Below are 12,230 nucleotides of genomic sequence, written 5' to 3' on the forward strand. Positions count from 1 at the left end.
AAAAATCTTTTAGAAACTAAGGTAAATCTCTGCAAAACCTACATGGGCATTTTTACTGGAGATTATAAGGGTGTCTCAGCTGAGAAAAAGTTAGTAGAAACAAAAATGCAAATAAAAGCCCCACCTCTACAAAGTGAAATAGGGTAGCTTCCAAATGGAATATCTACAAAAGGTCCTTACACTTATTTAATAAATGTAACTAAACGGGTGCTCTACATGCCTGTGTAAATCCCAGCCTCAGAATGTAAGTGCTTCCCACTGACTCAGTACAATAGGAGCTCAACATTGCTGAATTAAATCCATGCGGACATTCAAATAAATATATAGGAAATGATTTTATGATTCTTTTCATTCAGCTCTGATTTAGAAATGTGGAAATTTCATGCTTCTTTTTGAAAATAAGATAGCAGCAGGGATAGGCCCAAATGCTCACTTTTGAATCTCAATCCTTATTTATTTTTTCCCTAGGTGAAAGTTTACTTTGGCTCCAAGACATCGATTAAGGTTCTTCTAGATTAAGAAAAAAATGTTTCACAATATACCAACCTAAATAGAAACATAAGACACTCTTTTCTCATTTGTCTGGTCATGGAAAATGTTAGCACTGGTCCTCATTACCTCTAGCCAAGGAACATGCAAGGATTTCAGCTTTTAGAAAAGCTCATATTATTAGTGACACTCTCTTTTGAGAAGCTGAGATCTCCTGGTTGGAGGAGTCCAAGAGTGTTTTGAAAACAGGACATATCCATCGACTTGATTCTAATGAAATGTCATTGGCATGTGAGTTTCCTCATGTTTGTCTCATTTGTCAGAACAGCAAATCCACAGAAATTACTTTTCACTGAGATTAAACTAAAATCCAAATGACAGCTCTAACTTATTTTATGTAAATAATATGTAAACATCAATATAAGCATGAAGTAAAACCACTCATGGGATGTGTGCCATTTTGCTGCTTCTTCCCAAACTGAGCCTTTGCACTACAACATGGTTACTAGGGGCCCGAAAACAAGCAACATCTGCTTCTAAAGGTTGAAGCCAGATCCTCAGCATGATCCTGAATTATACAAATCAAGGCATAATATGAGACAACTAAAGACCAGTTCTGTGTGTTAAACCATTGGAGAGTTTTGATACATTTAGGCTAGTTGTTCTCTACACATTTCTTATTGTTCCTTTCTTTTTTTTTCTTTTTTTTTCCAAGTGATTGTGATAACGTCCTTTCTTCCTCATCTTTCTCAGAAAAATGCCTTCTTTTCTCTGTTGAGCAAGAGAATTCACTATTGTTCCTCTAGCAGTGTACCTGGGAATAGTCCTGCACCTGTAGGAGTGGGAGGGCTACGCAGGCAATGAAAGTACTAGGGACAGGCAGAAGGGAGGATTCACAACTGGGGTTTCAATTTTGCTTCCTCTAATCAAAGCAAGCAAACCTGTTAGCTTTTTTAATTGCCAGAGGTAAAAAACTCCCCCAACTTTAAAATAACTCACCTGACAGTAGGTCTGCTTTGTTGTGTCCCCTTCGTTCTTATTTATTCAAGAAGAAAGACATCCCAAACTAGAGCGGGACATCCTCAACTCTAGTCAAAGGAGGTTGGGACTACAAAGTGGCTTTTACCAGTCACAGCAAATAACAAATATCTGCTCTGGAAAATGGGCGGCGGAAGATATAGCCTACCTTGCTGTACACGTGGCAATTTTACAAAATGGGTTTACCCAAGAACTGCATTATGAGATTCTCTGTTCCTTCTTGTGAAGTCTCAGGATTGCTTTTCTTTCCCGTAAGGAATGGCTGTGCATGTCAAATGTCAACTTTATCTTAGACTTTCTTGTACAGGCATACAGACCTGAGAATCGTATTGTTCTCCAAAGTCTGATTTGTTTAAAACTAATTGTAAGACAATAGTGTTTCTCTCTTGACATTTGTTTTCCTGTTAAAGATAATGTTGGAACCCGTGACACGACCACATCCAGCTGCACCAGACACATCAAAATCAGTGACAGGATGAAACCAAATTACTAGGCCTTTTTGTGGCTGGGGCACCATGTGATGCATCACAATGCAAGATGACAATTGAAACATTTAAAACTGTAGTTCAAACCACAGCAAAGAAAACCTCAGGACTCAAGATCAGAGAGAGGGAGAAAGAGAGAGGTGTTTGCAAACTTTATAAGAGGAAGAGATTTAGCTCTTTGCTTCTTCACAGGTTCACCATCTCTGACTTGCTGCCAATTGACAAAGGGCTTTGACATCTGAAGGACATTATACAAATCTACAGCACTCGGGAATAATGGAGGGAGAAGGAAAACATTTCGGTCATATGTGCAAGAGATCTAAGCGCTCCTATCTCTCTCTCCACTGTCTCCATGGACAGAAACAATCAAGCACTGAGTGGAACATGAGGCTGGCAGGACCGGGAGAGGATGAGGCCACTGTCACAGACACAAGAAGAGAATCTGGCCAAGGCTTTATCACAACAGTCACCTAGACAGCAACTGAAAGACCAGACTTTTAAAGTAGGCTGGCTCTTGAAAATAGACATGTGTAGCATATCAAAGATGAAAACTATTCTGCGCTGTTGGGGTAGTACATTCAATGTAACCATAGACACAATAGTCGAACAGCAAATGGTTCAGTAGGCTATGCTTTTCTTGTCATTTTTAAAAAATACAAAGAAATATCTTCCTTTTTCATGTGCAGGTCTAAAATGTAGCACAGATTGACACAGTCAGCAAAATGCTGTTGTGCTTTCTGCGTCTCTTTGATCCTTGAGAATAGCCATGATCATTTTATATTTACAAAGTTGGGGGTTTCTATGCTTCAATGGTGCAAAAGCATATTGCTCTGAAAGTCAAAGCCGTATTATTCCCAGCTGGAGAGTTATTGCCACCAACAAAGACTCCATGGGCAGATTCTGTGCAGACTTTGTGGCTAGTTCAAATTCTTTGTACTTGTTTTCAAAATATGTCATCTCTTTGATGAATATTACCCTTGACTTAATCTTCTTCTACCAAGCACACCTCAGATTTTCTTCTCCCATGTCAATTCAGTAGTGTCTCCTGGACATGTAATAGTATCAACAAATATCCGTTTTAGATTGCCCTGCTCACATAATGCATATCCTCTAGCAATATTTTACCTGCCTGTGCAAACAAAATCACACTATTCCTACATTTCCATCAGGGCCTAGAAAAGCATCCTCTCATTCTCAAGCTCTACAAATTAGTCAACAATTATTTCCCTCTTCTGCCTTTGGTTACAGCTACCCAGACATTTTGCATTTAAGGCATAGCCAAAATTTTGTCTCAGCCAGTTTATTTTAACTGTGATAGGTTTGGGACCTGGATTTGAAAGTTAGGCCTGGACTGGGTGAAGGTATTCCAATGCTGTAGAAGCAAGATCTTTCATACCAATCATGTGTGGTTACATGGGCCAAACAAAGCTGATGGGAGTGAAAAATAAGATGTTCATTTTTGTGCCTAGCAGAGATTACTCAAGAGTGCAAAAGGCCTGTCAAGTACAGAGGTGGAGAAACTTTTTTCCTATAGTGACACTTCAGCCATAATTTTATAATTTAATTTTCAATTTTGCAACCACTTGTTTCAAGATCTCTATGAACTATTATGTAATCCCTCTGGAAAGAAACATCCATTCAACAGGTTTGTTTCAGAGTGTTGCTGGCACGGGACTTTGCTTCGTTCCACCTCCAAGACAGCTATGAATGATTGGTCCCATATGCGCATAGCATACACAAGCCCTGGAGCTCCGTGCATACAGGATTTGGATTGTAAAGTCATTATTTTTACCCTTTTGTTCATCCTTGGACTGTGTATCAGAGGAATTACCTCTTCCTGCAAGACGTTTGTAAGCAGTTTAAGATGAACAGGAGAAAGTGAGCCTCCCAACTCATTATGTAAAATTTTCTTTCGATTTGTTTTGATTCTTCTTAATGGGGATGGAACACCATGTAGGTGTGGGTGTAGATGATGGAGTGGATAAATTTTATGGGGAATGAGCTGAGTAAGCACGTTTGAAAATACCTCTCAAAATTATTCTTCATAAAAGCCTTGGGGAGGCAATCAGACACTTGTTTTAGAATCCCTGGACAAATTCCTGTGCTCTGTTTCACAAAATTGTGAAATCAAAGGATTGTGTAGCCAAAATTAAATGGTCATGTCAGCTCCTTCTGCAGAGGAATTTAGCTTGTTACTGTGAAGTCTGTTGTCAATAAAATAATGTCATTTCTAGCTCAGAAGACCACATACATTGTGTGTGTCTGGTCACTTCTAAGGCTGTTGACTTACCTGAGTGAGGCAGCCACCTCACAGCACCATCAGGGTTTCCTTAGACTGGCCCAGAGCTCTTGAGGTTGAGGAATCAGTACAGAAAGAAAGGGTAGAAATTTCAGAGTAAGTCTATGGGTGGAAGGAGGCTTTCATCCACCCCACTTGTCTGTGGTCCCATAAGAAACTCAGCTAAATGTCAACAGGCAGCTTTAACTTTTCCACAGTCCACAGTGTGGTAACCCAGAAGAGCAAAAGGGTTCAGAAAGAATGGATACAGGTAAATACCCCAGCAGAAGGACTCTACTGCAATCATACGGCTACAAAACTGAACGGGTTAGAGACCTGAAAGGAAGGGAAAAGATTTCTTATAAATAAGCAGATGTCTGGAATTCCTGAGTGTATTAACAGGTTGTGACAAGTCCTGCAAATCCCACCCACTCAGCAGAAGAAACCTATGAAAATTCTGCAGGGGGAACTCAAGAGCTGCTTTCAGTGGAAGGAAGCAATCTGGCCTATAATTAAGTTTTCATCTCCTATTATTTATCCAGCATCGTAGCATCTCATCCAACATCTACCTTGCTGACACTGTTTATTTAGTTTGTTCATTATATTTCTCTATAATTTGTTGCAGTTGAGCTGAACACAATGGCTTAGAAAAACACCATTCCAAACACTTTCATCATCACAACTTTCTAAATGTCCCAGCCCTGCTTGTTGCCAAGCAGAGAAAGAAGCATTACTGTTTCTGTCACAGTTGACTGCAGTCCTTTGCACCTAAATATGCACCCACACCTGCTCTGAGACCTGCTCTTCATTCATCCTCCACCAGCCTTCAGAAATGATGAATGCAGAGGGCAAAGGATACCTAAGAAGATGCTTAAATGCGGAATGGAATAGAGAAAGAGATGAGTGACAGAAAAATAGTGACCCGCAATTGACACGCCCTGCTTTTCTAGATTCTAGTTTCACATTATTCTTTGTAAGCTGTATGCTATTTTCTTGACTGGGGCTGGGACCATCTTTTGTGTGATGTGGTAACAAAGCTTCAGATAAAACAGGTATGGGGCCATTAAACAAGACTGCAAAGGGTCTCTGATCAGTTACAATCAACAAAACTTGAACAAGTCTTAATTTACTGTGGATGAAACTGTGCCAGGACCTGCATCATGTACGTGCATCAGTTAGACATGCACAGACCTGTGACAGGCTTCTGTACAGCAGTAAATAACCATCCATAAGGAGTAAAGCCAGGGAGGCCTGGTAGTTCAGGTCCTGTGTGCCCTGTAGATGACTGGAGACAGCCATCTTGGTATGAAAAACAAGAAAATAATGAGGATCAGCAGGTCTGATTCTGATTTAAATTATATTTATGTAACCCAGGAGTGACTCCATCAAGATGTGAAGCAGTAATGGTGGAAAAGCGATGGCAGGCCAAGAATCTGTCTTAGGTAAATAGGCTTCATCCCTAACACTGCCAGGGCGTTGTAGATGGTTCAGTAATCGGAGGTGTGATGGCAACACAGTCATGTTCTAGCTAGCTTCAAGAGTATGGCAGGGAATCTGCAGCTGTGCAGGCTGTGGAAGGAGCTCCATATGTGTTTTGTAAGGAAGGGATGAGAGCAATGAAGCTTAAACCACCATATCTTCCTGGCTATTGTTAGTGCTAGATGAAAGCTGGTTTCAGTACATCTCATATGCTGCAACTGCAGCTCTGAGCAGAGTGTAGGCATAGTGTTGGAGGCTGACAGACACAAGCTATGCTTACTGTAAATCTTAGCAAAGAAATACGTTTCTTTAAGGCACACGCCAGGTAGTTCCCAAGAAGTTTGAGGTATTGCAGATGAGAAAGTCTTTCCACAGACACAGGAGGACTTTTTTTTCTTTTTCTTCTTTTTTTCCCTTTTCTCTGGCAATCAGACGAACCAAGGAATGGTTTTGATTCAGAATCTGGAGCAGATACGAGGAGGATTGATTCATGATCCTTTTCTTTTTTTCTCTTTTAATGGGCTGACAGATTCTGCTCCAGGCCTGTGTTCCAAAGGCCTGATCCAAAACCTACTGCAGTCAATTCTTGTAGAGTGCAGTGTGCTGTGAATTTGGCTGCAAAGCAGTACTCAACTACCACTCTGTAAAGAAACATAGACCATCATTTTTGTTTCTTAATTACCACAGCTATTAAACAATCCCTAAAAAAATCTACCACGCCTTTTTCCTGCCAAAGCTTCCTGTCCCCTGTTATGTCCCTTTGCAGCAGTTTGGCACTTCCCACCCACAGATAACCTGGCATCTGTCCCATGGCAGGAATACCTGCCTGGTCCCATGCTCATGCAGGCCACTGAAATGAAAAGGTTACACTGTGTAACAGAAAAGAAAAATGTAAGCAACCCAGATGTGCCTACAGCAGGAACATTTTCTCTCATCTTCTCCTGTTGCAAAAATCTTTGGCATTTATGCACTCATACACACACCCTGCCCATCCTTTACTGTCCTCTTTGCTATAATGACTGCGTAAGATTGAAAACTCCTGAGGGCAGGGTCCTGGTATATGGCTTGCTCTCAAAAGCGTCGTGCACGCCTGGGCTGTTGTTTTAATGATCAAGGTAAGGCTACCAGTCAACATAGCACATTACTGCACTGAACAGGCATCTAGTCCTTACGCTGTAAAGTCAGAGCCTCAAAAAGTCCTTCTGAAAATCTCACTTCAGCAGAGCAGTAGAGGTGTTTGCATACATTTAAACATGCAGCCCTAGGGCTGTGCAAAGAATGAGCTTTATCATTTGAGCTGCTGGGCCAAAAAATTTTGGGTTAGAAGCATCTCAGTTTGGATAGAAAAAGAATTAAAGTAATCTAAATGGTCTCACTGAAATGAAAACCTGTAAAATGTCATTTCATTCAACAGGAAATGTTGCATTTTACTGAAAATGGAATGTTTCACTTTGGGGAATTTGAAAGATCCAAAGGAACTGAAGAGGCCAGATCACAGAATCCCAGAATGGTTGAGGCTGGAAAGAACCTCTTCTGGAGATCATCTGTTCCACACCTCCTGCTCAAGCAGGGCCACCTACAGCTTGTTGCCCAGGACTGTGTCCAGACAGCTTTTGAATATCTCCAAGGATGGAGACTCTGCAACCTTTGTGGGCAACCTGTGCCAGTGTTCAGTCAGCCTCACAGTAAAAAAAGTACTTCCCCATGTTCAGATTCATAAATTCCTTAGCGGCGGGCATGTTGGTATCCTTCTCACTTAAAATAGCAGGACAAAAGCTGGGAGTCAGGTTTTAATGCCCGTCTCTCTCTCAGGGGTGAATAACCAAGAAGGCTATGAGGATATCTTGAGATGAGGGTATTGTAGTCATTTTTGTTACCTTACACAAACAATTTTGGCCTTCACTGGAGCAACACTGAAGACAATCCACTCTATTTCCTAGCAGGCTGGCCTCATGGTCATGACTCTGAAGCCATTTCACTCTCTGCGTACATGACTGTATAAGTACTTTAATATAAATAGAGCAGCTCCTACAGGAGGGACGTACCTCAATGTGTTTGTAATCTCACAGCTAACAGTGACTTGAGAGGTGTGATATGTTAGTGCAGGTCTAACGTCCTCACTGGTTCAAGGCAGAGGTTTGGATGTGACAACTTTAACCCAGGAGGTATTGTGTAGGTGTTTTGCAACAGAGTCTGCTCAGTCTCATCCTCTTGGAGCTCTCTCATTTCTTATAAAACATCTAGATAGTCATGGAGGAAGAGTGTGAAGAATGACTCCTGATGTGCTAGTTAAAACATTCTCCTGGAAGGTGTGACACACAGGACACTCAACCCTGCTCCAATTAATGTTTAATTATTTACACAAAGAGGACAGTGTAAACAGGACTGAGAGACCTCAGCCCCTGTCTCCTGGATTAACTGAGGACAGCAGGCTAAGAGGAAGAGGAGGTGAAGGATCAACTCACCCAGCCCAGCCCACCATATCCCATAGGTTGCATTTCTTTCAGAGAGATGTTGGTTAAACATGGCACTCTTCCTCCATCAGCTCTGTGACCCCAGCCCTCCTGATGCTATCCGTGGCAGTCAACCTCAACCCACAAATAGTTTCATGCTGACAAAATATTGCCCAACACATTGAGTCTTCACCAGAAAAAAATCACCAGCTCTGCAGGACCATTCACAGCCAGAATGGCTGCCCATGCACCTCCATTCTTCTTGGTTTTCTTCAGATTGCTGAAGCAGGCCAGGGAGCCTTATCCCCATGCTCTTTTAAGGTGCTGCTGTCAGCCTGCCAGGCATTTTAAGGTGCTTTGAGTGCAATGTCTAATTTACGTGCTACGTGTTTGCACAATGCCAGGCACAATGGGGTCCTGACTCTGGCAGGGGTGCCCAGACGCCACTATCATCAACTATAATTATGACTGATTACCCAAAACACAGTTAACGTCATGGGGCAGACTCTTCCCTTGCGCAGGGGCCGCGGGGGCTCTGCCTGAGCCCCAGCCAGGGCACCGCAGCCTGGGCAGCATCCCTGCTTCCCGCGGCAGGGGCAGGGGCGCAGGCAGGGGGCTGGCAGGCAGCAGGCAATTGCCCATATGCGCAAGGGAGGAAGAAGAGGCTCACGCCTCAGCCTCTGCCTGGGGCCCTTGTGCGTCTAATGGTGGCTCTGCCAAAATACTCTTGCACTCTTTCCCTCAGGGCTCGTTGCTAGCCAGAATTTGAGCTGTCTGCTGGGACCCATCCAGTTGCACTGCAGCAACCCAAAGGCTGTTGCCAATGTCTGCGGTACCGTTTTCACCATGTGAGGGGGCATCTGGGACTCTGGGGTCATATATACATCACATCTTAGGACAGGGTTATTAAAACAAAGGGAGAACTATGAAATGCTGGTTGCTTCCATCTACTAGGCATTAATTTTGGCACATGCAAATTATTAAGCACTGCATATTGGAGAAAGTACAGAGAAGAAAATGATAGCTGCTCATTTGCACATATTTAATTAGACTCTGATAATTACAACTCTGTATATTTTAAGTCTGTAAGAGCAACATGTAGCCTATGCACACATGGCAGCAAATAATTCAGAGACTGAGTCAGTCAATGTACATCAAGCTATTCTACATACATTTATCTGGACTCCAAAATATGCTATTTTGCAAGGCACTCTGTGCACTCCTCTGACATCTACTTCTCCAATGCCACTCCTGCCAGTGCTGGCCTTGCCTTTTCCACTGCACTAATGAGAAACAAAATGAAATAGAAAACATTGCCTAGAGTCAAGTCTAGGCTAACAGACATAACTCTTAAAATCATAGCTGTTTTGGTCTGGGATGATTGTCAGAGCATCAGTCAATATAAAGAAAAACAAGCCTTATCTTCCAGCTGGTAAAACAGTGGCAGGGGACAGAGCTGGGAGCACGACTTGGGCTCTGCAAGTTTTCACGTGGCAGACAAGCTCGTTCAGGAAACGGGCTTGCAGTAAGACTTCATTTGTGAAGACTCACTCTCCAAATCCTACTGTATCATTGCTATTACTTTCATCTGTCGAGTGTGTTTCAAAAGACCTCAATGATATTTTCCATGAAGTTGTACAAGACCTTGCTGATATTTTTGTTTTTCAAAATGCATTTTTTGAAAGTTATATAAAATGGTGCTGTGTAATACTTTGGGCAGCAAACTGCGAAACCAAAGCTGCAAGTCTGTGATTTTAATTCTGTAGTGGGATGATGTATTTTGCCCTTGGACAAGGCCCGATTAGCTACTGTTGCTGTGACACTGGGATGTACCCAGCACTAATTCCAGCTGAGACTGAGGTGTTTTTAAAATAAGCATTGCAGAAGTAGCAGAACAGCACTAAAGATTTGAAAATTTAGAGTTCAGCAAAAACATTTTAACCTCCTTCCATGTGATTTTTCCGTCTAATTTTTCAAATCTAAAATATTTTGCTAATATTGTGAATTTCCAAATTTATGCCATGAGACTGTTTTACACTTGCCTCCCAAACATTCATCTCACCACAAAAACAAGCTATTTGACCCTTTTTGCTTCATGTATCTATTTAAACAACCATTAGAGTCATACCAAGATTGTTCACAAATATTTGCAAGATTTCAACTCCTTATTTTGTACACAGATAACACTGAACAGGCAATTTCCCTTTAAATGGCTTTAGATGTTTTTTAATCAGAAAAGTGGTTTTTTTTTTAAACTCTTTGCATAGAAGAATCGGCCTGCTGAACAAGGAAGCTTCTTTTTCCAAAGTTAACAAAAGCATTCCATTTTAACTTTTGCATAATGAGGCATTTATTTGCCACGTAGAAATTGCTCTCAATGTAGAATTTTACACTAAAGAATAAAGTAGAAAAATTCTAAGTTATCTTATCAACTTCACTTTAATGAAATGCCTATCTTGCTTAATGAAACAACCTGCCTTGATCCATATTTTCCTGATTATCCTCCTGAGTTTCCTTCCAAGAAGATATCTTTTTGTCACAGGTTAGGCAAGGAAAAAATGTTGAAATTTCAAAAACTCTTTGTGGACAGGAAAACTATTTCTCATCTTCCTCTGCCACTAAGTACTTTGTGATCCTTGGAGGGGTCAGTGTTATACATAGGTGGCATTCCTGTGGTGGACTCGTCAAGCAGTTGACTTTTGCCAGCATTGGTGTGTGAGGCAGACCTGAAACCTCCACTGAATTCAGCCCCTCCATGCAACACGTTGGGACTAACCACAGGGAGTAGAGGCCGTGCGGAAGTAGGGACTGTGGTCCCTGGGTGGTACCCAGGGATGTGGCTCACAGCATATGAATCGCTCAAACGTTTCTTCTGGTTCTACACTATTTGCTATTCAGGCCAAAAAGGTGAAGATCTACTGAATATAACAAAATGTTGACAAATTAAATGCAGACTTTGTGCTAGAAGTTATTAATCTTCCATTTATCTCTATCCGATGGAGACACCAGAATATCAAACGTAGAGCACTGAAAATCACCCTGAAGCTCTGTCTACTGTGATTTAGAGGAAAGCTGAGCTACGTCTTTTTGAGTTTCCTGAATGGAGGATGCACATAATCTACCTTAGAAGAGGAAAAGCAAGTGGGAAGTGTTGTCAGCCTCTTTACCCTTGGCAGTTAAGCTTAAGGTCAGTTTTTGTTAGGTCACTCTTATGCATAACAGAAAGCATTGTCTCCCAACTTTTCTATAAACAAGGAGAACTGTCGCTCCTGAAGTACTAATAATCTTGGTAAATTCATTGTGTAATACTTTCAATATGCTTATATCCTTTCTAACTGCAAAAAATAAAATAAATTAAAATCAAAATTTAAACATTGCACCATACTGTCAAGAGGCATAAAATGGCCTAACTTGATGATGTAGCTGTGCTCTGTTTTGATTTTCAAAGCCATGTTTTCTCAGCAAACCTCCAAACAGCAAAAACATGCAGCATTACAGATGTTTACAATTATAGGCAACTGAATGAGAAACACAGGCTTAATTTATCAATCAGGATTTTGATTTTGTTTTTGGTTTTATTTGATGTGATATCTAGTTGCGGGACGTTCCATGAAGTTGCACAATTGCAGCTCTTGAGGATTATATTTCATGGTCATAATAGAAGGGGAAAAGGTTTTAATATTTTTTCATAGTCTTATTATCTACTTAACTTCCCAGCATAATTACTCACTTAATTGTGAGCTTTACAAAAAAACCTCATACAATATGTCCTGTTGTGAGTTCATAACAGAAAACCTCTTAACAATTACTGGGATTACTCCAAACCAAACACTGACCTTGACAATCCAGGCAGATTCCTGTTGGACACTATCAAACTATAAAGCCTGATGCTCTCTTTTAATAAAGAGATTAATCTCAAGTTCCTTTTTCCTTCTGTATGTCCAGTGTGAAGGCTCATGTTACACAGAGGTGGCTGAGTAAATCCAAAGATGCTGCAAACAGAGTCCT

This window comes from Caloenas nicobarica, chromosome 3 (assembly GCF_036013445.1).
Source record: "Caloenas nicobarica isolate bCalNic1 chromosome 3, bCalNic1.hap1, whole genome shotgun sequence".
In the NCBI taxonomy this organism is placed as follows: domain Eukaryota; kingdom Metazoa; phylum Chordata; class Aves; order Columbiformes; family Columbidae; genus Caloenas; species Caloenas nicobarica.